This window comes from Phyllostomus hastatus, unplaced genomic scaffold (assembly GCF_019186645.2).
Source record: "Phyllostomus hastatus isolate PE091 unplaced genomic scaffold, TTU_PhHast_1.1 phas_contig_80, whole genome shotgun sequence".
NCBI lineage: Eukaryota > Metazoa > Chordata > Mammalia > Chiroptera > Phyllostomidae > Phyllostomus > Phyllostomus hastatus.
Genome location: NW_025333960.1, coordinates 17,686,653 through 17,709,412, shown reverse-complemented (window position 1 = coordinate 17,709,412; position 22,760 = coordinate 17,686,653). Strand labels below are relative to the sequence as shown.

Genomic DNA, 22,760 nt, shown 5'->3' with positions numbered 1-22,760 from the left:
CACACTAGAATATTCAGCCTTAAAAAAGGAAATCCTGCCATTTTGACAAAATGGATAAAACTGGATTTTTTTTTGAGAGGGAAATCTCTTTTTTTCTGTGTAAAAACATCCATCAGGTACAAATCAAAAGGGTTGGGGGCAGATGCTTATACAGGAACAGCAAGGGGACAGTCCCAGCAGTCTTTTGACCCTCTCTCATGTAGGCCTTGCTCAGAGTCCTAGGTGATCCATAGCTCCCAGGGTGAACCCTGGGAGGGGTGTGGGGTGGAAGGCTTAGCCAGACAGCAGAGGAGGATCAGCAGAGGTCACGAGAAGGCCAGAATCCAGGGTCAGGACTGGTCCAAGTCGAGTTCTTTGGTTGGAGGAATTTCTCCTAGCCCTTCAATATTCTCCAGGTCACTGTTGGTGTTGGAGTCATTCAGGGCAGTGAGGGTCACATCAGCTTTCTGCTTTATGGGGGAACCCTGGCCTCAGGGACACTGGAACTGCTTAATGGAGGGGCAGCTGGAGGAGGTGATGAGATACCAAATGCCACCTTCTTGGGTCCTTTCTTTGGGTGACTCAGCTGGAAGGGGGACATCAGAGTCTTCATATACTTTGTGTTTCACAGTGGCCTTTATCTGAGACACTGTCGTTCCTTAATGACACAGCTGATGTGATTAAGATCATCCCCAAACCGCTTCACAGCAGCCCTCAGCATCTCTATCTCTGTCTCTGTCCACTTGGCACCCACGGGGGAAGAGGTGGCCACGGGATGCAGCTGCATCGTTAGCCCCTCAAGCTTCGTGAAGGTGGCTACCACAGTGGAGATCTCTCCGACCTTTGCAGACGATGATGTCATGGCCTCGTGTGCCTCTGGCAGGGAGAGGACTCCGCCGCCGCCATGGCCACCACCACTGAGCTGTGGATGACATTTCACTAGGTGAAATAAGCCAGACACAGAGAGACAAACACTGTATGATTTCATGTACATATGGAATTAAAAAAGCTGAACTCATAAGGGCAGAGCAGAATGGTGGTTGTAGGGGTGGGGGAAATGGGGAGATATGTCAAAGGGTACAAAGTAAGTCCAGAGGACCAGAACTTATACAGCATGGTGACTGTAGTTAATATACTTGAAATAATTGTGTACTTGAAATTTGCTAATAGAGAAGATCTTGAGTGTTACCACACACAAATAAAATGAACTGTGTGAGGTGATATGTTCATTAGTTTGTGGTAATAATTTCACAATGTATATATATATGTCAAAACATCATATCATATACCTTAAATATATACAATTTATATTAATTATACCTCAACACTGGAAAAAAGTTTAAATTTGTCCTACCAGATATAAACTTATAACAATAGCAATTAAGATACTATAGTTATGGTTTAGGGAAAGACAAATAGATTAATGAAAGAGAATAGGAAGCCCCCCAAGTCCTACACACTATGTAGATACTTAATATTTCATTGTATCACATAAAACATTGTGATTCACAGTCAGTAGGAAAGTGGAAGAATATATGATAAATCATCCTAGGACAATTGGTTATCCTACATGTGGGAAAATAATTGATTCCTCATATCAAAAAATTCCAAGTGGACTAAAGACATAGTATGAAATGCAAAACCAAATTATTTAGAATATACCCTAATTACCTTGCAATAGGGAGGAATTTCTGAAACAAAATTGAAAACCATAAAGGAAAAGATTGATAATTTTGGCTACATTAAAATTAACTTTTAGTTTATCAGTATACATAATAAAAATGGAAAGATGGGATTTAGAGTAGTAGAAGATCTTTACAACTCATAATCAGTGATTAGCATGTAGAATAAACACTTATAAATATTTAAAAGTGTCAAGCCCTCCCCCCAAGTTAACAATGGCGAAAGACAAACAGGAAATTCATGCAGAAGAGGAAACGCAAAAAGATGCCTAATCTTAAGTAAGCAGGGAAATGCATTAAACAATACTGAGATATTGTTTTCTCATCTATTGTATTGGCATGTGTTAAAAAGCCTGGTGAATGAATGTCTATGAGGAGGTGAAGCTTGTATACTCAGTGTATGGAAATTAATCTGGTACAACCATTTGGGAAAAGTAAGATTGAAGATGTATAATACTCTTCAATCCAACAATTCTACTGTAGGTATAAACACAAGAGGATTTCTTAACATGTATAAGGAAACATATTCAAGAATGTTTCAAGCCATGGCTCGTGTGGCTTAGTGGATTGAGCGCCAGGCTGCAAACCAAAGAAGTCAGCAATTAAATCCTGAGCCAGGGCACACGCCTGGGTTGCAAGCCAGGTCCCCAGTAGGGGGTGTGTAAGAGGCAACCACCCATGAATGTTTCTCCCCTTTCTTCCTCCTTCCCTTCCTCTCTGTCTAAAAATAAATAAATAAAATCTTATTTATTTGTTTTTAGAGAGGGAAGGGAGGGAGATAGAGGGAGAGAAACATCAATGTGCGGTTGCTGGGGGTCATGGCCTGCAACCCAGGTAACCATTATCTATATATATTTTTTAATCTCTTTAAAAAAATGTTTCAGTACTGTTGGTAATGCCAAAGAATTAGACATGTCAAGAGTCAGCCAATGAATATAGTTTTAAATATTCAATTGATGAGTGTGAAAGGCAGTGAAAATTAAAGAACTAGATCTACTTTTTTCAGTGGGAATAAGTGTCACTGGTTGAAGTGAACATGATTTATAATTTCTAAAATGAATATAAAATCGTGTGGAGGAAGGAGAAAGCTGTGGGGAGTACCAAGGAAAAGGCATTTTGTAAATGAAGTTGTCTTTTTCATTAAGATATCATTTAATTTCTACCCGTAATACTAATTACTTTAAATTCCATTGAAATGATAGCTTCTTGAAATAACTGGTTCTTACCACAAGAGGTCAGCATTTGCATGGAAATACTTCCTGTAAAGTAGCATTGGAAAAACAGACAAAAAATGAACTTTTTTGTATTTGAATGTATTCCTACCTGATTTGGAGTCTGGTATTGACCAGACTCCAGCTGCCTTAGTAAATGCAAATTTTAAGTAAGTTATTACAGAAAATACTATGTATAGTTCTGTGTTAGAATACTTCACTTCCATTAGTTCTGAGCAACTCAGCAGCTCTGTGCTGCAGAAGGCAAGAATGCTCATTTTGACTTTGATATTGTTTTTCTTTCAAGGAGTTCCTTTAATGGCTGTTTATATCAGTCTAAAAAATAAGTAATACATCATGAGGAATTACTAAGTCATGATTATTTCATGAGGTTTTGTGACCCTCACTTAGCATGTATTATTTTTAATACTCTTAGAGGAAAATGGAACACTTTGCTATCAGGGCTAGAAGAAGTCTCTCCACTTGGTTCTGGTTAGACTTTCCACTACAATGTTTCTTTACCCAACTCCAGCTTCCTTCCACCCACTTTGTAAATGGAAAGTAGTGAAGAGTTTCCTGTTTTGAAGTCAGCTCCAGACCTACACTGAATTGTCACGCTGATGGCAGTGAATTGAAGACTGGGAGACTAAGATAGCATTTTTATTCAGACACCTTCCCCACAGTGTTTTACACACTGCCTTGTGCCTGAATGTTTGCCTTAATGAAAACAGAAACCTGATCAATCCATGCCCAGCTAAAAATCCTTCAGTGGCTCCAAGTAGCTTTCAAGACTTAGTTGAATTAGCTCCATATTCTAAAATATTCATAATGTGTCCTTGCCTAACCTGCCAGCCTTGTATATGAATATATTTATAGTAAAGTCAGCTACTATATGCTCAGCACAAATTATATGTCATTATTGTCTTTTATCATTTATATACATGATCTCATTCCTTTTTGAAATAACTATATGCAAATGAGGAAACCAAGACTCAGAGAACTTAAAAAAATCTTTATACAACTGGGGTTTGAACTTGAGTGTATTTGACTATAAAAGCATAGCTATATATTATACTTCTCATCTTGCCTCTCCTCACAACCACACTCTCTGCAGTCACATGGAACTACTCTCAGTTCCTTTATGTCCTAACTTTTGCATACATTTTTGCTTCTTCTGAAATTTCTTTCTTACTTGCACTAACTGGTCAAATCCTCCTTGTGTTTAAGACTCAGCTTAGTCATCACCTGCCATGGTTCATCCTCCCCAGTCCATTCAGTTGTGTTCTTGCCCCTGCTGAGTTACAGGGTCATAGTCTGAGTATTTTTTTTTTTAGAATGTGTGGGTGTGAGTGCAGCAGAAGATTGGGGAAGTAATTGCTGATGCTACGCTGGAAGAAACCATTGCTCTGTGTAGGGTAGAAATCCATTTTTAGCTTAAACCCCAACAAGGAAGTGATTCTTCCTTCCAAAGGGAACAAAATAAGTCCACCTCCTTTGACCCCAGAATAAGGCACTTGGTGGGGGGTGTGGGTAGAGGGGAGAGTGAATTGATTGAAGCAGTAACTAAAATTTCAAGACAGAGCTCCCAAGTTGGGGTTACAGGGCTGAGAGCTGTGAAAACCATTACCTGGGTTAACAAATCAAATAGGCAGCTGTGCTTAAAGGTGAGGCTTGAACTTTGAGTCTTTGCAAAAGTGAAGACTAAAAGGGTCTTGGAAGTAAGGAGCAACAACCCCTGTCCAAACTACTATAGAAAGGATTTGGGTACTTGGGATGGGCAAATACAGAGAAGCAACACTCCTTTCTTAAATTTATTTTCTTAAGGTAACTTGTTCTAGGTGGGAATTTTGAGGAGTTATACCTCCAGCACTTCATTTCTTTCTCAAAAAATTGGGAGCTAGACTCTTTCACTTAGATTTGTAACATAAGCATTGCCTTTCTTTTTTAACGATGGCTTCTTCCTCTTTTTTCTAAATTTACATTTTGAACAGTTTTTTAGTTGATGAGACTGGAAATTTCCAGGCTAAATTTTGGCTCCATTTTCTTGAGAGGAAGGAGTTGTTTAAAGACATGGTCTTTAGTTTCCCATTTCAAGTATTTTTTTTTTTTATCACCCATTCTCAAAATGAGAAAGGGAAGGGAATAAATATTCACTAAGCACATGCAAGTGCCAGACAACTCTTTCACATTATCTCATTTCATTCCCAACACAGCCTCTATATGTGTTAGTATTTTCACTGTTTCATAGAGGCAGAGGCAGAGACTGATCTTGAATAACCTGCTGCAAAGTGGGGAAGCTGAGGTTAGAATAACATCAAGTCCAATTCCACTACCCTAGGGTCTCCCAAATTTGAATGAAGATAACCCCTGTTTTTAAAGGCAACCATTTCCATAGACCCCTTGTGTAGACTAAAATTATTTTAATGTTTCTTAAGTAAATAAGCATAAAACTGGATGTTTCATGCTTATGACATAAGCATTCTTTGTGACATCTATATAACAGCAGAACTAGAAGCAAGTACAGAACTTAAATAAAAACAAAATTTCAAATACAATTAGTATGACTTTGTGTTGAAATAAAATTGAGGTTTGCAATATAAATACAATATTGATTCTTATGGTGCAATTTTGTTTTGTTTTTTACTTTGGTATTTCTAACTGCTATGTGATGATTTCATTGTCACATTATTGTTTTCTCTTTGAGCTACTGTGAAACTCCTAGATTTGTATAGCACCCATGATACAATTTAGACTTTGCTTGGCCCAATTGATTATTTTGTTATGAAGTCCACCATTGTTCATTGGCCCATGACAATAAAAAAAAAACTGTATTACTGGAATGTTCACTCCTTGAGGGTGCACCCTTTGTCTGCCTTTTTCACTGTTGTATTCCTGGTGTCTGGAACACTGCCTGGCACACAGTGGGTGCTCAATAAATGTTTAATGGATGTAGGAGTTAATGAACAAAGAAGTAATTGGGGTTAATATATTTTTAAATGTAAATGCCGGCCCTGAAACTTTGTGGCAAAAAGAGATTGTAAGGTGATCATCCAGATGATTCAAATTGTGTTTATACTGTGGAGATAGTATTTCCAGTAATTATTTATTGATTTCTCCCTGTGTTGTCCCTCTCCAGCCCTACCCTTTCTTCCTACCCAAACCATTTAAGCAGGTACTTGAGCTCTAGGCCTATGACCTTATGGAAGAGATCTGGTTGGTCAGAAAAGCAAAGATTGCAGGCTTTCGTGCTTCGTGATCTGTAAGCCTCCAGATGAAAGCCACTTCTAAGTATACTCTTCCTTAATGTGCTGCTTATCTTCCACCCATACCTTCATTTTTCTCAATCCTGATCTGTGCCCTTAGAGGCTGATCATATGAATTTTATCATCCAGCCTCTTGCCTTTTGGCTTCTGCTTGGATTTGGCCATTGGGAGGCAGTGGCATGAGATGGGGGAGGGGGTGGTGTACAGCACAGCTCCATGATTTCATGTTTGGACAAATGGCTTTCCTCCCTCACAGCCCACCATGCTTCAGCGTTTGGGCTCTGTGAAAGGTCATGGAATTGTGACAAAACCCTGGAGATGTTGGGTGAGGGAGCAAGAAGATCTGAGGTTGTACTCCTGGTAGAATAGGAGACTCAAAGTTAGATATTAAGTTTAAGGAAAGAGAATTAAGTAATATATTTTTAATTCTCTAGCCCTGGCTAGTGTGGCTTAGTGGATTGAGGGCTGGCCTATGAAACAAAGGGTCACCAGTTTGATCCCCAGTGAGGGCACATGCCTGGGTTACAGACCAGGTCCCCAGCTGGGGGCACGTGAGAGGCAACCACACATTGATGTTTCTCTCCCTTGCTTTCTCTCCCTCTTCCCCTCTCTCTGAAAATAAATGAATGAATGAATGAATGAATGAATGAATGAATAAACAAACAAACTCTTAGGAAAAAATTAGATACCCTCTATGGTATTTTTTAAGGTTATCATTAAAGTGGAAGCTTAGAACTTTAAAATTGTCATAGTGAACTAAGTCAGTGAACTCCTCCAGGAATCCAATTTGAGATACACTACATTATGTCATAATGAGCTGTAAAATTCTAAAAGCTTGTTTCTTGTGTGCATGAATAAAAGTTGTGATTAAAAGTTATACTCTGGGAGCCCTGGCTGGGTAGCTCAGTTAGTTAGAGTGTTGTGCTGATACACCAAGGTTGTGGGTTCGATCTCTGGTCAGGGCACATATAAGAAGCAACCAATGAATGCATAAGTAAGTGGAACAACAAATTGACATTTCTCTTTCTCTAAAATTAATAAATGAAAATTCAAAAAACCTTTTTAAAAAGTTACACTTTGGGAGGCAGCAAAACACAGTGGATAAGACTAAGGAATCTCAATTCCAAATCCAGCATTGTCCCTTAATAGCTGTATGACTTTTAATAAATTGCTTAATCTCTGTGCCTAAGTTTCCTCTTCCGTAAAAGTACACAATACTTTGTGGATTAAATAAGATATTATGTGCAAATAACTTAGAAAGGTGCACACAATAACTGCTCAATAAGTGATTATTACTGTGACCTCAGTAGTCACTCAAGCATTCATTTGTTTCACTAACATTTACTTACTGTAAACCCTGCCATGCACATCTGGGGGCACTCGTGCAAAGATGAATAAAGCATTATCTGCTTTCAAGCAGATGGCTAGCTGTTCACCAAAAAACCCATTTCTTCTTTTCCTTGGGCACACAGGTAGGCTACCTTTCTTGCACTCTTACACGTAGTAATAGACTGTAACTAGCCGATGATCGGTTTTAGCCATTGACATGTGAGTAGAATTCTGCATGTCACTTTTGAGGTAGGTTTTTTAAGAGGCAGTTTTGCCCTCTTTATTCTTGTCCCCTTTCCAGTGTTTTGATGCAGATGACAAGGCCCTAGGAAATGACACAGCCATAAAACAGATGCAGTCTGGGTTCCTGACTCACTGTGTGGAAGAGCACTGCTAAACCACTTGGAATATCTTCCTCACACTGAATTATGGGGAAGAGATAAACTCTTCTATGGTCTTTGAGCTATTATATACTTTTTTAAAGGGTTGTTTATTATCACAGCTAGTATTATCCAAATTAACACACTCTTCTTATCATGGAAGACATGGAAAGAGTGGATTTTTGCAGTCAAATCTGTTTAGTTGGATTCATATTTTCAGGGAGTGGTGTAGAAGCTAGAAAAATGGAATCCTTTCACATCCTGGGTTTTTTTATAGTTGTTTTTTGTTTGTTTGTTTGTTTTTTATTGAAGCCAGACCTCTCCCATATCCTCCTTGTCTCCCACTGTGTTTCACTGGGGCGGTGTTTCCTCATACCCCTTCTCCATCATTTTCTTCGTTATTAGAGCTACCAAACAGCAGCCTTCTCAACTCTGTTATAAAAAGCATCTGCTAAAAGTGCTGGCCCCTTTTTATATCTGTGCCATGCTTTGTGTGTCTTTATGCATCAGTATGATAAAAAGCTCTTTCTGATCCTTAGGTTCCTTTCTCAAATGATCAGTTGCAGTTTGTACAGTGAGAGGTTTGTCTTCCAACAGTCCATAAATAATGTGACTTACTAATCAAAGGAATTTCATAATATACAAAGAACTTAACTGTTTCTCTTAAAATACAATTTACTGTTACTTTTAGAAGTTATTTTTTTAATTTAAGGTCAACTACCTACTTCTTGAGACAGAATACCTTACTTTCAATCAGCACTTTTCTGGAGTAAAAGGTGTACACCTTCACCAAATGACAGGTAGTGGTTCACATACTGTTTTATCACCATCCTACAACCTACATGATGGATTTGACAGAGACACTTCTGAGCACACAAACAGACACACATTTAGTAAATCTGTTTATGTCCCCAGATAGGCCTCTGCAGAGTGGGCTCAAGTAAAGATGGGTTTTGAGGGTGCTGTTCTAACTCAGTAGCACAGGGAGGCCTAGCTTGGGTCAGTTGCAGTGTGGTCCTGCTCCAGACACGGATGGAGGTGTGGGTGGTATCCAGTTCTCTCCCTTCTCCAGGGCACTGCCAATCTGCAGCCTTGACTTGAAAGGTGTAATAACACAACTAAAAACAAATCATAGGCGCATTTTTACCTGGAGCTGCCAACTGTCCTGGCTTGACCGTTCTCATTCAGTAGGCAGACCTGAATCTCAAAGAAAAATAAGCACTTTAGAAACATTTGGAATTTTTCTCTCTTTAACTCCCAAACCCTGAAACCAAAAGAAGGCAATACTTCTTAATTTGCTGTGTGTACATTGAAGTGCCTGTATCGATAACACTTGCTATCGGGACTGTATTTTACATTTTAAAATAATATTCCAACTTGGAAAAAATTACCCTTTTGGCATGTTTTTAGAAAATAAATGCTTACCATGTGAGCCTTTAGAAAAAAGGAAGGGAAATTAGTCACTCAATACTTCGAAGCATCCAGCAACTTCTAAATCCCTTAAAAAAATCAACACAAGGCAGACCTCTTTCAGAGTTCTTAATTTTTTTTTATTCTCCTAGGAATGCCAATTTCTCACAAGGCTGGAGCACAATTTGTGAGCCAGGATTGGCCAAAACCAAATTGTAGTTTTTCATTTTTCTGTAGCAATGGCTTTCAAGCTGGTAATAACATTAGTCGCAGCCTAAAGTGTGCCCCCCAAAAAGCAGGCAGAGTGGGGTCTGGCACAGATATTTTTCTGATCTGCTATGCAGAGGGTGTCATGTTCTGGCCAGTTGCTAGAGTAGTAGTGACCACCCACTGGGCAAGGAACTTATGGGAGAAATTCTGAATTCTGCAGCCCAGCACTGCCTTCTGGTTTGGCAGGAGGAGTCACCAAGGAAAAACACAGACTTATGTGCCAAAGAGCTTCCTTAAAAAATATCCCATCTTTTTCATATCACATCTTTTCCTTGTACTTATGACAGCAGGAAAGTTAATCAGCCACCTACTACCCATTTACCAGCACAGTGGAAGAGAAGGATCACTGAATCTCAGTGCTGGTGGAGCAGACAGCTGCCATGTTATAGCTCCTCTTCGGTGGACTTGACAGGAATTGGCGAGGGTAATCCCTGCAATGGAGATAGATGCAAACAGCATACTTGGTGGCTCACTTTGTAAAAAGGGAAAAGTGGCCTGAGATAGAGATTGATATGAACTCTTAGACAAAAATGAATGACGTGGCTGCTTTGGTGGGGGCTCACAAGGAACCAGATTGGAAGGTCTGTGATAAGGTAACCTGGGGAAGAGGCATGATGATGAACCTATGGTTGTGGGTATGAAGTTTGTATATCTTGTATTAATGCCCACTGGAGAACTCCCACTGCAGAGGAAGCTCTCAACAATAAGGTAGACAAGATATCTAATCTCGTGGGTATGGATGACTAATGATGAGCCTTGAGGAAACTAGACTATCCACTTGGTGGCAGAGTGATTTCAATTTCAGTTTGTCCTTACCAAAACTGATACCTGCTCTGCCCACATGTTTCTGTTAGTGCCACCATCCAAGGACTCACAGCATTCCTGATTTATTGAAGTGGCATCCTGCACAGCATTGTGGCAATGGGAACATGGCCATGAGAGCTACTGGTCTTACCAGATATCTGATCAACTAAAAGTAGGTAGTCTAAGGGGACAGTGGACAGACCATTAAAGGCTCAGTGGAGTGTTAGCCTTGGGACAATAACCTTTACTGTTAGGGCACTGTCCTCCAGTGTGCAGTATATGCACTGAATCAGTAGCAATGTTGCTGTGTTTCTAATAATTAGAATTTACAGGCACAGGAACCAAGGGGTAGAAGTAGAAGCTGGTGTGGATCCTCTCACCATCACTGCTTCTCAAGCTTGCAGCTTTAGGCTCTGTCATACTAAAGGTCCTGGTTCCCACAAGGGAAACACCAGGCAGACATTGAACTTGAAGCTGTGACTACTGTCAGGGCATTTTAGGCTTTTCATGTCAGTGAAGGAACTGGCAAAGAAAAGAATTACTGCACTGGTGGGCAAAATTGACCATAATAGCCAAGAGGAGTAGAGTTGCTCTGTATAATGAAAGCATGGAGGAGTTGAAGTGAGCCCAGAGGACTCACTTGGGTGCCTCTTACTGTCTCTTGGTGCTTCCATGCCAGGAATAATGGTAAATGGGCAACTTTAAAACCTATGACTTCCGAGGTCAAGCAGCTAAGGACTCAGGGCTGAGGTTCTGGATCAGTCCATCAGGCAGGCAGCCTAGGCTGCCTGGATTGGCCAAGGGTGAGTAAAATCTAGAAAGGGTGGTAGAGGAGGGAGATGAAATCTCTCTTTATCTTGGGATCTGCTTTCCAAGGAACTCGAAAAAGATCCCCAGCAGCTGGTGTAGGATCTAGAACATAGTAGCGAGGCCCTTTGTGGTTGACTATATGAATCTTTGATGAATATATGAATGTAGAGCTGTGCCCTGTGCTCTGTAGTAAAGTTGCTCAGGTTAATTCACGTTTGAGAAGGGTTTAGGGATCTCAGGGGGAAGACTGTACGTTAACACGTGGCACTCCCAGCCCCTGTTTCAGCAACGTTCAATAACTGTCCCTCCCACAGAACCAGGGTCTCACGGTAAAGGCACACACACAGCTTTGGAAGTGCACCAAACCACCTCTGTGCTTCCCTCCCCAAGCCACTGTGTCACCAGTAGGAACTCATTATTCCCTCAGAGTCAGAGCGACAGAGAGAAATACAATCACTTAAGGCTTAACCATTTTCTTTCCTTCAAATAAAAAAGCCAAGTCACACATGGCTACAATTTGAATGCTGTGTGACTTTCACACTTTATTGTTCCAAACATAAGCCAGTTGAATATTTTTGTAAGTGACTGAATGAATTTAGTTTTTAAATTATCCCATGTACCTTATCCTGATTATTACCAAAATAAACAGCAAGGGCAATATAATTACAGTGTTGACAGTGGTCTAAGGCTCAGCTAGATTTAAAAAAATGGCTTCCCTCCACCCCTTCTTTTCTCTCTCTTGGGATCAGCTGGTGGGAGATGAATTCTTTGACATATGAGCCATCTTATTGAAATGTAATCATAGGCCTGGATGGGCCCAGAAGTATCCCCCCCCCCCCACCCTCTAGTGCCTAATCTTGAAGGCAGAGGATTTGCAGATGGGGTCAGAAATCTATCAGTCTTTCACTATGGTTCCATCTTTTTTGCTTTCTCTTAGTTTTGACATTTTGACAGTCTGGCTCAATGACTTTCAACTCAAGTTTCTGGCCCATTCTTGTATGCTAGAATATTTGTGGCATATTTGAAGAGATTAAAATATTCAAAACTACAATTAAAAAAAGTAAGCAATAAATTGTCATGTGACAATTTGTTTTTTTATGGTTTAACACTTTTTTTATGGTGTCCATGAAAGCATGTATGGTAATTGCCTTATTCACTGAACAGCTTTTTAGGCCCATATTTTGTTTGAGAAGAACTTACCACTGCCTTGGCCTTTTACTCACTTGTTTAAATTAGCATAAAATTGCCTTTAGTATTGGCAATTGATGACATTTGACTCCCTTACAGTAAGTTGCACATAGCTCTATTTTGTTATTATAACCTCACCTTGTGCTTCATCTTTTGAACATCTCTGTAACTGTGTTTTAGTTGTGCCAAAAATAAAATTTATATCTTGATCAGTATTTGGTGGCACGTTAGCAGTGTGTTTGTAAGATGTCACAGCCTTATGTGTGACCTAAGTTAAGAATCATAGATCTATCCAGTAGTGATGATTTCTGTGAAGAAAACAGTGTAAGAGTTACAGGCCATGTCTGTTAAGATAAAATTATCCAAAACTTCTAAATTAGATGAAAGGATGACTGTATATCCACGCAAACGTCATCTTGGCACATTGAGGCCACCAAGCCCTTCTAATGGCCAACCTCTCGGGGAATGAAACTTTGACATCTTATGCTGATTATGGCTTATACTCTGTCAAGTTAGATATTAATGAAGATAATTGATAAGCTGCTAATGATTCTTGTCCAGCAGAGGGGCAGATGATTTCTGTCTGGTGGAGAGATAACTCCAAAGTTTAAGGCCCTATTGCTCTGTAGTATAGTTTTATATCTAATTTAGCAATTTTTATTTTTTTAATACTTTGTTTTTCAGAATAGCTTTACATTTATAGAAAAGTTGAGAACATTGTATGGAGGATTCCCTTATTTTTTACATCTTATGTTAATATGGTACATGTTTTATCATGAGTGAACCAATACTGATACATTACTAATAACCAAAGTTCATATTTTACTCAGATCCCTTTAGTTGTGACCTAATGCCCTTATTCTGTCCCAGGATTCCTTCCAGAATAATACCATATTACATGTAATGGTCAGGTCTCTTATGGTCCTCTTGGCTGTGGCAGTTTTTTCTTTGTTTTTGGTGACCTTGACAGGTTTGAGGAGTAGTGGTCAGATTTTGTAGGTGTCCGTGTAGAGGAGTGTGTCCGATGTTTTCTGCATGGTTAGACTGACGTTATGGACATTTTGGAGAAAGACCACAAAGTGAGGTCCTATTTTCACTGCGTCATATCGAGAAGGTACAGCCTAGCAACATGATTTATGACAATGTTGGCCTTGATCACCTGGCAACATTTGTTAGCTTTCTCCACTGTAAACCTACATTTTCTTCTCCCTTTCCACTCTGTTCTCTTTGCTGTGTGCAGTCCATACCTAAGGAGTTTTGCTCCCCCTCCTCAGGGGCAGAGGATCCACATAACTTACTTGGAATTCTTCATGGGAGATTTGTCTCTCTTCCCCCATCTGTTAATTAATTCAGTCATTTATTTATATCATGTTTACATGGACTCAAGGACACTAGACGCTAGCTGTACTTGTTTCTAGTTGGGTATTTCTTTTAGGCCCTCTCAGCAGACAGCACAGAAATACAGTGCATATATGAACTCCTGTGTGTGTGTGCACATGTCTATGAGTAGTTCTATATGTGACCTTCTGTACCTACATCAAGATAAACATGAGTTCTTACTGATATCTCCAGCTCTAACCATATGGATCTTTCTAGCCGCCTCCTCTTGCTTACCTATAAATTATCACTTCGAGAGTGAAAAGCGTGTCTTCCACCAGCCACCATCCACTTAATTACTATTTAGTTCCAGGATATATGTAGAACAGTATCAAAATTGTTGATCTGTGCCCTGATGGGAAACCACATTGACTGCTAGAGTACAGTGCTTATGTCTGACTTCTTTTACCTTCAGTCATGGAGACTCCACTCATTGCCAGAGCTGCTTAGGTCAGCACCCTTTCCCCTTCCCCCTTCAGTGAGGTTGTTCCATAGCCTGTGTAATACAGATTCTCATGTCATGGTCTGGCTTACTTCCTGGGATCCACCAACCTCCTAGATGATTTTTTAAAATATTGCAGACATTGTGGTTCACTCTTAGCTATAATGTTCTATGGGTTTTGACAAATGTATAATGACATGTATTTACCATTACAGTTTCAAAGAGTTTTACTGTCCCACAAATCCTCTATCTGCCTTGGCTGGTGTGGTTCCGTGGATTGAGTGCTGGCCTATGAACCACAAGGTTGCCGGTTCAATTCCTGGTCAGGGTACATGCCTGGGTTGTGGGCACAGTCCCTGGCTAGGGGCATGCGGGAGGCAACTGATCAATGTTTCTTTCTTACATTGATGTTCCTCCTCTCTTTCTCCCTTACTTCCCCTCTCTCTAAAAATACATAAATAAAATATTTTTTTAAAGTCCAGTGAAAAGTCCTCTATCCTTCACTTATTCATCTGTTTCCTCTCTCCCTTTTCCTGGCAACTACCAATCTTTTTACTGTCTCTGTAGTTTTGCCTTCTTTAGAATGTTGTATAATTAGAATCATAGAGTATGTAGCCTTTTACTTAGTAATATACATTTAAGTTTCCTCCATTTTTTGTGTGGCTTGATAGCTCATTCCTTTTTGTTGCTGAATAGTATTCATGCAAGATGTACCACAGTTTATTTATCCACTTACTTACTGAAGGACATCTTGATTACTTCTAGTTTTTGGAATTATGAATAAATGTGCTATAAAATTTCATGCCAACAACATTTTTTAAAATTTTTACTGACTATATACACATTCATGACTTGTATACTTCTTTGAACCAGTTTTTCCATCCTGCTAGTTTCTTCATTAACAACATGTGCCTACTCTATATTTCTATGGGAACTATATTTTTAACCTTTTGACAACCATATCTTGACATGCTATTTTTATGTCTCTGGGGTGATGTAAGATATTTCTTTTGTGGATTGGGACACGCTGCATGACCTCAAAGTCATGGCCATCAACCTTATTTCCACAGGCATGGACCTTGATGTGGCCTTGACTGGGTGAGCACTGCTAAGGGTAACCCCAGGGGAACATTTCTGATAGGAGGTGCTATAGCTGGAGAACTCTTACAAGAGAGGTTGTTGAAAGTACTACTTTGCTACTAAAGCTCCTCAAGATGATTCTGTGTGCCCTTAACACTTCTATCTGGTCACATTTAAGGACATTGCTATTGTAGGGGGAGTGGGGTGGAAGCAGCGCTGGGCTTGAAGACCCTTCTGCTACTCAGTGCCAACTCCATTAACACCTTGAGCCTCAGCTTCTTCATATTGTAAATAGGAAACATGATAGCAATGTAATACTATGACTAATAAACCACCTTCCTCCACTGAGATGTTTGTTTGAAATAAACGAAATTATAATGTGTGAAATGCTTTCTAAGCATTCTAGAAGAATAAGTTGTCACTCTTTAGTACAGGGCTTGACACATTTCTTCTGTAAAGGAACATATAGTAAATATATTCAGCTTTGCAGGCTATATGTTCTCTTATACAACTATTCCCTTACAACTCTGCCCTTACAGTTCAAAAGCAGCCATAAACAGCACGTAAACCAATGAGCATAGCTGTCCAAAAAAAACTATTTATGAAAACAGACAGTGGGAAGTATTTGGCCCACAGGCTGTAGTTTGCTGACTTCTTGTCTAGAATAAATGTGGAAAGACACAAACCACTCCCTGCTCCCTTCCTCCTGAAATCTCTTCCAAATACAGTGCTGGAGAGGACATTCAGTTATTTACTGAGAGCCTTGACTCACAGACTACAAAGTCCCCTGGTGGGTTGAGTTACTTATCAGCCCAGACTTTTAAAAAGCACAACTACTTCCCACTTTCTATGTGGAATCCCATCTTCTCCATGGGTGGAGCCAACCCTGCTTCTATAAGAACTACCACTTTTGTCTCTCCATAAAACTGGTCACCCACTCTCCTGGGCCATGTTATTAAGTGTCTGGGATGGCCAAAACCCTGTTATTTCCTTAACTGAACTGGAGAATTGAAAGAGAAAACCACAGGGAGAGAAAGGACCTAAGAACTTGCCCTGCATCTTATGATTCAGACATTGTGTACTGAAGTCCAGGCTTTTTGTACTGAACTCACTTAAGACTGGCAATACTTCTGTGAGAGAGGTATTAGCACACACATTTTACATTTGGCAAGTTTAAATTTTGTAGTTAGAATGTTCAGTTTTCCATCTATATACATTTATTCTGAAGTCATGGACATCCCAATTTCCACAAAAAGCAGAAAGTTTAATTTCATCAACTCAAGGTAACTCAGTTACTTCTGGACTTAAATGTAGCTAGTACAGTTTTAAACTCAGTTAATACATGTCACTCCTCACCTTTACTTCTTGTCTTTGGGGATGAGCTAAGTTTCTGGGGCATTGACTTGTATACTGTCCTGAGGCGAGAGGTGGATGCCAGCCTCTGTCCTTGCTGCATTTTTCTGAAAACTTTGTCCTTTCTCGTCTTCATGGTCCTTGTGGTTTGGTGTCATGTCTTTGAGGATCATACATTCCTCCTTCTTGTCCCAAACCCTGGCTCCTTTGGGGCTAGGGCTCATGCTCAGTCACTTTCCTATTTGTCCAGGGGCTCATAGGAGCCTTTGCTTATGGTTCTGTGAGGCTGCCCTGAGGATTACCTGACCAGGAAATTCCCTTAGCCATCGTCAGGCTGCTCTGCTGGGACCGTGCTGGACATGAGGCTTCTTCATAAGACTTGAATTCTCTGAGTTAACTCCTTGGGAAGCCAGGCAATGGTCTCTTTGGTTCTAGAGACAACATAAGATTATCTGGGGTTTCTCTTGTCCTTTGTGTCCAAGATTTTTGATTCGTTTAGGGGACACTTCTTTGGGACCTAAATGTTGGCTATAGCCGTGCTGTCCTACAATCATTGAATTCATCCTTATCTTTTTTAATTGGAGAAAAATCAGTTTATGGTATCCTACTTTTTTTCCTGTTTTTAGCTCACAGTATAAACTCTGGAGAATCCTCCAGGATCCTAGCACCTTAGTTCAACATTGTCACTCAACCCCCACTGCCTGCTGCAGGAAAAAAGCTTTGTTTTCGATATATTGTTGCTGCTCTAGGCTCCAAAAAGTCTAATTTTAAAACTCACGGGTGAGTAATTATTTCTTTGATTTCAGCATATTTGTCTGACCCCTAAGAACAGCATGTATGGAGAACAGATTTCGTTTTGTTCATTTTTTCCAAGAAATAAACATTATGAAAAGCTTAAGATCACATCGGTACAGATCAGTTTAGTATTCAGTCTGTTTCTTTGTCTAAATGATGAAAGCAAAGGAAAGGGCCAAGGAATCAGGAGGAGAAATCTTGGATAGCATCTCCAAAATACTATCAGTGCATCCTCACCTATGAAGAAACCAAGGCCCTGAGAGCTTGCCCAGCCAGCCTGGCCCCACATTGGAGAAAGTAGAGGCCTGAGGGCTCCTAGGTGGATCAGCCTCCCGGTCTGCCTGACTCTGAAACAAAGAGTGGGGTGATGAAAGGAGTTTTCAGTTTCAGCAATTTCAAATGCCACAGAGAAGCCCAGAAAGGTAAGAATGAAGGGAGATTTTCAGATGAGGGGTTCATGGGTTACCTCTGACAGGGCTGTGCTTTGTCCCACCCACACCAGACTCTGTCCACTAGCACAAGACTGCAGGCCTACAAGTCCTAATCCTGAGGCCAGATGCACCACTGAGGCATTGCTCATTGTGAAGAGCTCCCTAGGAGTGGTGCATACTTACGGCAGTTTATTCTAGGTGTCCAGTAGAGAAGGTTCTAAAGACTAGAATACCAGCAAGGATATATAGTACTTGACATTACATAAGATACCTGGGTGGAGGAAGGAAATGGGAAGGAATTTCCTACTGATTTGAAGGAAATAGGAAAAAGAAGATGCTGGAGTGAGTGGACAAAGAGGTTTGAGTGAAGGCATGAGGGTACCCCCAAACTCTCATAGTGAGAAGTACCCACAAAAGAGAAGAGCCACAGGTGAAAGGGCTATCCACTCTGAAGGCAGGATAACAATTGTCGTCCACAAATGAATTATTATCTTTTTACTTTTTGAAAACTTTTAAAAATAAGTGGTGTCAGTTTGCAGTTCCTTCCTAGCCATGGGCTAAGCATGCAGTCTTTGTTATCTTACCCTTGGAAGGATGCCTGCTGCCTTCATCTAGGAAGACAAATTTTATTCTTTTTTTTTTTTCCTTTTTTTTGTACTGCCTCCTCAATGCCTTGTGACAGACAGCCAAGTTTCTAAGGCTTAGGGCTTCACAGAGACCTGTCCCCTCACAGGCCTCACTGATGCACCTCTCTCCACCTGAGCGGTTTCAGTCAGCTTTATGGTCTCATCCTCTGTGAATACTGGACGTGGCCCTGAGGAAAAGAATGGCGGTGCCCGCGAGGAGAGCCACCTGTGGGGAAGGCTGGCCTCCACTGTTGTGACAAATTCTTGGCTCTTAGTTTCATTTCTTCTAGAAACAAACATTATGAAAGCTTAAGTTAAGATTAAATAAGGATCGGTTTGGGACTCTGTTCATTTTGTTCTTTCTTAAACTTTTTATTTATTTTTAAAAATTTAAATTTTATTGTGGGGAGAACATGTAACATGAGATCTACCCTCAACATTTTTTGAGGTATGATTGGCATAATATTGCATTAGTGCTACATGTATAAAATAATAATGTACAAAAATGTATATATTACAAATTGATTACCATAATAAGTTTAGTTACCACCCATCACCACCTCTTAACATTTGTAAAGTGCACAATACAGTATGGTTGACTATCAGCACAATGTTATTTAGCAGATGTCTAGAACTTACTTCATCTCGTCTAAGTAATACTTTACGCCCTTTGATTAGTAACTCCCACTTCCCCCTCCTCCCATGTTTGTGTCTTAATTCAATTTAAATCCTGTGTATTGAATGACTTCTATGTACAAGGCACTGTGGCAGGTGGCAATAGAAATGGGAAGTCCTAGCTCCTGCCACCTTGTGGGGGGTGGGGTAGACATATTCAGGTAATTCTTAACACATGGTGGAAGATCTTTGCCTTAAGAGGCAAAGAAAGGAGCATGAGAGAGTTTAAAAATGGTTTCTGGTTGAGGTCTTCTTGAAGACATAGCATTTGAGGCAGAATTTGTAAGGAGGGATCAATTTCATTGGGTGGAAGTGTGGCTAAAGAATATTCTCCCTGGAAAAGCCTGCCAACGATATTGAAATTCTGGATGTCTTGCCCCTTTGTGGACCCCAGACCACTTGGTATTGATCTCAGTTTGTTCCTAGGCTTTTTTCCCCAGGACTGCCTGAGGCTTCAGTTATTATATTAGAGAAAAATGCCTGTCGAAAATGGAGAGGGAGCCAGGTGAGGCTGAGAGACCATCAGGCTGCAAGGGATGTCTAACCTCCTCTGAGAAGAATCAAGTTTGCATGAAGCCCCTTAGACTGAGTGCAATTCTAAAAAGAGTTTGGCAAGGCCGTCTGAGAGTCCTTGGGCTGTTTTACCTCCCTGCTTGTCCTGCTGGAGTGCCCAGTATGAGGAAAAAGGTTGTTTATCCCTTTTCCAGGGGGAGGGAGCAAGATGACAGCTGCACAGCTGACTTGGCTTTGGGGAATCCCAATTCCATGCCCATATATTTTGAGATCAAATTAATATGGTTGTGGGATTCATCAGAGAGGTGGGGGGTGCTTTTGATCACAATCTGGAATCTCTTTAAGCCTGATAGCTTGCTTGGGATATAATCAGGAAATAGCAAAATGTTGATAAAAATCACTTCCCAGGTTATTGTTTTATTTTTATGGTTTTGTATTTTTTAATTTTTTAAAATTTAAAAGCTTGTAACTTAATGTTATTTTTAACTGATTTTAGAGAGAATGGAAGAGAGAGAGAAACTTTGATGTGAAAAACATCAGTTGATGCCTTCACCCCATCCAGTATGCACTCCACTGGGGATCGAACTTGCAACCCGTGTATGTGCCCTGATGGGGAATCAAACCCACAATCTTTTGGTGTATGGGAGGATGCTCCCAACAAGTGACCCACTTGGCCAGGGTGGTTTTGGATTTTTTAATTTAATTTTTTACTTTGGTATAGTTGGTATACAATATGTATTATATTAATATTGGCTTCAAGTGTACATTATAGTGATTTGACACTTTTTCTACCTTACAATGTGCACATTATAGTAATTTGACATTTTTTATACCTCATTAATTCTGGTAATCATCTGTCACTGTGCAAACTTATCACTAGATTATTGACTATATTCTCTATTTCTACTGGTGAGATTCTGGAGGTCTGTCTGGCTTAAGGAGAGGAGCAATGAAAGGGGAGAAATATGAGGCTGGTTGCTTGTGTTTCAGCTCTGCTTTAGGGCCTCTTCTGTCCCCTGCCTGCCCTTCTCTCCCCTTCTCTCCGAGACATACATGAGATGCTAGCTGGACCCTCCCAAGGGCTGGCTTTAAGAGTGGGGATGGGTCGTGGAGCAACCGTGTGGGCCTGGGCTTTGCTTGAGAGTCAGAGTTTGTGTCATGTCAGTCTTGCCAATGGAGAGAAAATTAAATTTACCAAATGTGATTGGGTGGGGGGAAATCTTTTAAAGTGTTTAAAAGGCCTGGACAACTTTGGGCTCCGCTGATTGGAGTGTCATTCCATAACCGAAAGGTTGTGGGTTTGATTCCTGGTGAGGACACATGCATAGGTTGTGGATGCAATCTTTCGTCTGGGCACTCTTTCTCTCTTCTCCATTTTCTCTCTCTAAAAACGGTGGGGAAAAAAACAATAAATTAAATGAAAAAGCTTTAAAATACATATTCACAATTTTAGCAGAATACTTTGTCAGAACTCCTGATGTTTTGTTCATCAAACATGGTCTACTTGTAGGTGGAATATAGGGGATTTTTAAGGCAGTGAAACAATTCTGTTCTGTATGATCCAGTCATGGTGTATTTGTCAAAATTCAAAGATTGTACCACAGAGAGGGAACCCTAAAGTAAACTATGGGTATTAGTTAATAATAATGGTATCTATATGGGTTCATCAACTGTAAGAAAGGTACCACATCAATACAAAATGTGAATAATAAGGGAAACTGTGTAGGGAAAAGTGGGGGAGAGGGGATAGGTGGGAACTCACTGTACTTTCTGGTAGTTTTTTTCTGTAAATTTAAACTGCTCTAAGAAAGTAATATCAGTAAAGATATGGGCAAAATATGGTCTGTATATAATGTTGTGCCATTTTTTATTTTTTATCCTCAAATTACTCCCCACAATGACTGAGTCCACCTTTGGAGACATGCTTCTTTGGGTGAAGTATTACCTTCCCATACTTTTTACTGAAGTTTACCATCTCCCTCCCTACCCTCCCTCTGTTCTCATATTAATGGCCTTGGGGTTTCATTAGATTTAGTTATGGTGCAGACCCCTGAAGGGAGAGGTTGGAATCTTGCCTGCAGTCTGAGGTCTGTCTTTGTGTTAATGACAGGTGTCTCAGTGTGGACCCAGGGACCTCTGCAGGCAGGAGAAGGGCACTTCAGGAGGCTGGATGCCAAGAGGTGCTCCTTGATCGAGGGCTTTAAAGGTGATGTCTGGTGGCATCCTGGAGCCAGGAAGGGAGTTGTAGTCCAGATGAGACCTCTTTTCCCTAGAATCTTCCCTAGTCATGTAGGGACTGGATGCTCCCTGCAACTATTTGTCTTTTGTTGTACCCTAGTCTTCAGTGTAAAGCTTTCTTCAGACCTTCTAATATGGGGAATGAGAGGAAGGCATCTGGTCCATACTGGGTGTGAGTGTGGAAGGAGCAGTGTTCCTTTTTCTCTGTGGTAACAGCAGGGATTGTCACCAAGCAGATGGGAGCCTGTTCACTTGGCACCTTAGTGCATGACCCACCAATCAATATTGGAAGGAGCAGGTCTTTATTTATAATATTCCAACTTGGGGGTGTGCTCGGAGCCCTCTTTCCCCATGAGATCCAGCACTTCCTTTGTTCCCCAAAAGGCTATAAGCCAAAAGCAAGCCTGATAGTTCCCCATATTCTTATTTTAAGCTGGCTGCACAAATAGTTCTCTGGAAGGTACCAAAGTCATCATCCTCACACAGCAGCTCTCTCCTTCAGGATCTGAGGTATGTTGTCATCAGCCTCCATGTAATAGTCCAGGAAAGCATGTCCTGTGTTCTATTGGATCATGGTGAAGTCCAGGGAGGCACATGTCCCAAGAGCACAGGTAAAGTCCGAATCTGCAAGGCAGCAGGTCTGAGTCTTGCAAGGAAGGGTCCTTGATGGCTTTGGAGTCCGCTAGAGTCAGCACATCAAAGCAGCCTGTCTGCCTTCTTACCAGCCCATGGCAGACCAGGTCCTACAGCCCTAATGGCTCCTGTCTCACTACCAGCAGCCTGCCAAAATCTTCCTTCATTACCAGCTGCATCATAGCTCTCTCATGGCCCTTCTACTCCCTTCTAAGCCATATGGCCAAACTCTCTCATGGCTGCCTATACTTAGTTTTAAATCCTGACCTGG

At 40.6% G+C, this 22,760-nt stretch overlaps 1 long non-coding RNA gene and 1 pseudogene across 1 annotated transcript in view; one reads left to right on the top strand and one right to left on the bottom strand.

The window, feature by feature from the left end:
• The window catches only part of LOC123826234, a 133,132-nt gene that overhangs the window by 10,594 nt on the left and 99,778 nt on the right, over positions 1–22,760 (top strand). The gene's annotated exons all lie outside the window — the stretch shown is intronic.
• Positions 330–841, bottom strand: LOC123826233 (annotated as a pseudogene).